The sequence below is a fragment of the Elephas maximus genome, chromosome 18 (assembly GCF_024166365.1).
Source record: "Elephas maximus indicus isolate mEleMax1 chromosome 18, mEleMax1 primary haplotype, whole genome shotgun sequence".
Lineage (NCBI taxonomy): Eukaryota > Metazoa > Chordata > Mammalia > Proboscidea > Elephantidae > Elephas > Elephas maximus.
Window position 1 is genome coordinate 44,828,971 of NC_064836.1, and position 4,832 is coordinate 44,833,802.

Below are 4,832 nucleotides of genomic sequence, written 5' to 3' on the forward strand. Positions count from 1 at the left end.
TTAACCATTTGCACCACCCAGAGACTACACATGCATATGTATGTATATATAATTTCTAAGCAAGTCACCTAACCCTATGATTCCTAAATATCCATATGTATGAAAGGATTATAGCAATGCTTATTTATGGAGCTTTTTCCAAGAATCAAATATGTGGCAATTTTTGAGTTACCTATAATTTGAAATCATGAGTGAGGGTTTTATAATTAGAAATCATGAGTGAAAACCCTTTGTATTCCACCCAGGAAAGATTCAGTTTAAAGTCAGCATTGCTACTGTTATATCTAAAGTATCTTCCTGCCTCTGCAGGATTTTATATAATCCAAAGTGCAGGCAAAAAGGAAAAAAAAAAAATAATAATGACCTAAATAGCAAAATAGCACTTGAAGCTTAGATCTATTACATTTCTTAAGGTTCCTCTAAGAATAATAGGCACCAAAATAGTACAAAACTACCTCAACATTAAGGGATCATACAATATTCATTACACTGGCTAAAATAAGTCATAAGAGAAGCATTCAGCATTTTCTACCCCAGTATATTTAGGTATGGCTGATCGCTTTTAGGCCATTGTTTATGTAAGTGTACCAACTTTGAAGGAGATAATACATATTATTAAAACATTATCCATGTATCTGCATAAGTCATTGGCATTTGCAAGGTTTGGTAGTGTTAGGCTTAGATATTTCAATTAAATTCACCATTTTGAGTCCTATTCTATATAGTAATTATTTGAAATATCACAAACTAAAACAAAGTCTATTATATTTTAAATTACCATTTTACCTTAAAAGCAAAGATAACTATCGGGAGAATATTTGTGTTACTAACACCCTCTGGATTACTAATGAAATAACAACTGGGCACAGCTCTTTTGAGGTACAATGTCATCTGGTATTTAACATGAAAAAAAAAAACAAAATGCTGCAAATAATTTGATCCTCACTTGTTACTCTAATATACCAAAGGAAAGAATGTCATTATGGAAGAAACAAGTGCAGTTAAATATGTAAAAATATGTTTCTACCTTACACAGATTATGTCATAAAAAATAATCAGACAGTAAATAATGATTGACTATTTCCTCCTTAATATTATGAAATTTTAGAGTGAACTACAATAGCTTCTATATTTGCCACATACACAGTGGATGTCTTTGTAACTAGAGATATCTGGAATCTTTAAATTGTGTTTTTAATAGGCTCTAAAATGTCAAATATGTATGAGTCTAGGTTCTAGTTCTCAGCTAGGGAGACATGGAGATGGTGATGATACAAGTTTTATTTTTTTGAATTTGGTGCAGCCCACATTTTCAGGGCATTGAGTAATAAAATAGAAACAGGAAATGGAATTAAGATAAAGAGAATGAATTTCTCAGTCAAAGTTGCCAAGTAAATGAGAATATAAATGGAGATGTTGGTGATGTTGACAGCTAAAAACACTTAGGATAAAGAACCAGGAGTAGGGTGCAAAAACAGTTGAAATCAGCCACTTCAGGATCCAATCTACAACTTCTGATCTTCTTTCTATGCTTGATCCTGTGCATCTTGCCAGGGTCAGGTTGAATCTTCTCTAAAGGATCATTAAAACTGACCAGTGCTAGGAGAATCAAGTTTATTTATTTAATTAACATATAGACTGTAAAGTGGTAACTTCTATTGGAGGAGAGTTTTATGTCAGTTAATAAAAATAAATTAAGTAAAATCTAAAAGATACAGTATAATAAGGAATAAGAAATTTAAGTAGAGATTGACAACTTGACATATTACATTTGATCAGTGTTCTAGTGTCAGGATGAGTTTAACTCTTAGTAAGTGCTAGAAGTTCTGGCAAAAATTTACTGTCTATTTAAATTGTATGTACACATAGAGTCATATAAATAACTTTTCAAGGAAAGGATAGAAACAAAATGTGATATGCATGTTTGAATGAAGTACCAGAAACTCTCACAGGATTATACTTTTGAATCATAACTTCTTCCTTCTTTTGCTACAAAATTAGTATCAGGACCTGGATTTTCCTGAGGGCTGAGTCTGTCTTGTTGAAGCCCTGGTGGTACGGTGTTTAAGAGCTAACAAAAAGATTGGCATTTTTGAATCCACCAGTCACTTCTTGGAAACCCTATAGGGGAGTTCAACTCTGTTCTATAGGGTCTCTATGAATTGGAACAAACTCAACAGCAATTTTTTTTTTTTCTTAAGCCTATATTTGTTCAAGAAACCTTAAATTCATGACAGCTAATATGGCATATGATTGTCCACATAAAATACAATAAAACATTACTGAAAAGTTTAAGTGATCTTTTGTAACATACAGCTTAGCTGTTAATGTCAGAGAAGGAGTTGAAAACTCTTGGTTGAATTAAATCAAGGTAATGTGTTTGTTGGGCATTCTCCTAATGACTTTTTTTGCATACCAACCTTTACATTCATGACTCAGCAAAATTACACATCACATAGTGGTATAGGCCTTCAAAGTCTATCTTGAACAGTCCAAACCAGAAATATAAAATCAATGTGTGCAGTTGTTCACTATAAAGTATTACACTTTAGAAATTTTTATAAAAGTTCATTTTGCATCTCATAAATCAATCAATTTCCAGTCAAATTAAATGTTCATTGAGAGCTCTCATACTTGGCTAAAAAAAATGTGTTAAGAAATTACTTCCTGAAAGAGGATTGGGGCCAAGATCTTATTTATGGATAACGCTTATTTAGATAATTTAATAAAATAATCTAGGTAGCATTCTGTTTTGCTCTTGTATTCACAACATTGTATAGTAACACAAGGTTTATACACACACACACACACACACACATATATATATGAACACAACCAAAACCAAACCCGCTGCCGTCGAGTCGATTCCAACTCATAGCGACCCTATAGGACAGAGTAGAACTGTGCCATAGAGTTTCCGAGGAGTGCCTGGCAGATTCGAACTGCCAACCTTTTGGTTAGCAGCTGTAGCACTTAACCACTACGCCACGAGGGTTTCCACATATATATGTAATCCATTGCCATCCAGTCAATTCTGACTCTTAACGACCATATATATATTTTTTAATATATATACGCATAGTATATGCAAGACATTCTACTTCTACTGGGATAATATTTTTGGATGTATCCTTAATGTATATATATTTTTAATCACAGGTGATGCTCCTATCTGTGTATGATTTTAGGCTGAGTAAAGAATTGTAAGAAGGTTATCTATTATATTGTCACCAAGCAGAATTGAAAAAGGTATCCCAGTTAGTTAGCAATAATATTATAAACTGTTGGATTTGAAAATAATACCTGACCCCCTTCCTCCTATAAATGTAGACTCTTCACTGCAACATTCCAAACAGCTATTAATCCAGCCTCTGTTTGAACATATGCAGTGACTGGGTGTTTTTGTGGAAAATGTTCTGTTCTGTGAATCAGGATTTGAAGGGTCTATGGTCTAGTGTTGAAGCTCCCAGCCTTCTAGTGTTTTTCCTCTTCTATAAAAGGAGTGGGTGGGAGATCTCTTCTGGCTCTGCAATTTTATGAGTATCTCAGTCTCTGAGAGGCAGGGAATCTATTAAAATCTTGTACTGCCCTTGCTGTCGGAAAGGTATGCCTTGGGTCCCCTGTAACTTCGGCATCCATTCTCTAAGTTATCTCACTTTCCAGAGTCCCAGCTGGAATCTGCATTCTTAAACTGCTCAGGAACTTGTTCTAAATTGTAGCCCTCTTCAAGAGCCAGGGCATTTTGTGTAACTTAATCTTCTTTTGATGAAAGTGAAGTCAATCTTTGGCTCTCTTCTTAAAGAATCTAAAACAAAAGAGGCCACCAAATACACTCTCTGCTGAATTGCACAAACTATTATGTATGATGGAGCAAACCCTCATCAGTAGGCATGGAGATCACCTGGAATGTCCAGATGGTTCTTCAGAATGGGGGTTTTCAAAAGACCATTGCTAGACATATGTGTCTGGTTAGAATGCTTAACCTTCATGGTCTTTAATCATGTAGCATTATGTGAAATGCCACGGGCTGAATGGCTTGATGGAGTGTTTTGAGGCTGTGGAGTTTCCAATCTCCTGACTACCACCAGAGGCCCTGCAGCCACTGGGAATGTGGTTGTTACAGAGAGCAGGCCTGGCTCTTGCTCCATGAGAAACGAGAGCAGGTGAGAGTCGGCCTTCACTCTGCATGGGTTTATGTATGGGTTTAAAGAGCTCTGTGATTAAATAAAGGGAGAAAAAGAGATCAGTCTCTGGGGTGGGCAAGAAACACAACCAGGATAGGAGAAATACCTGAAGTGCTATTATTCTGTTCCAATTCTTTTTCCTTATTGTTTATAGTCACAAAGATTTTTTTTTTCTTTTTGCCTTCAAAATAAATTCAAATATAAAGACACCCTCTTTGATTTTTAGTTCTCTGAAGGCAAAATCATACTAAGGTGTTTCAATTAGAGTGTCCTGAGATTGAGTACTGACTCTGTCACTTTTAGCTGAAGGAAATGTCCTAACTTCTCTGAACTTCAGCATCCTCATCTCTAAAGTTACGATAATTTCTGGGTTATGGTAAGAATTAGGTAAGAAAAGGCATATAAAAGACTTATCACAATGTCTGAAACTTAGTAAACACTCATTAAACTCATTGTCATTGAGTGGATTCTGACTCGTAAGGACCCTATAAGACAGAATGGGACTGCCTGTAGGGTTTCTAAGGCTGTAAATCTTTATGGAAGCAGGCTGCCACATCTTTCTTTCATGGAGCATCTGGTGGGTTCAAACTGCCAAATTTCTGGTTAGCAGCCAAGTGCTTAACCACTGCACCACCAGGGCTTCTTAAA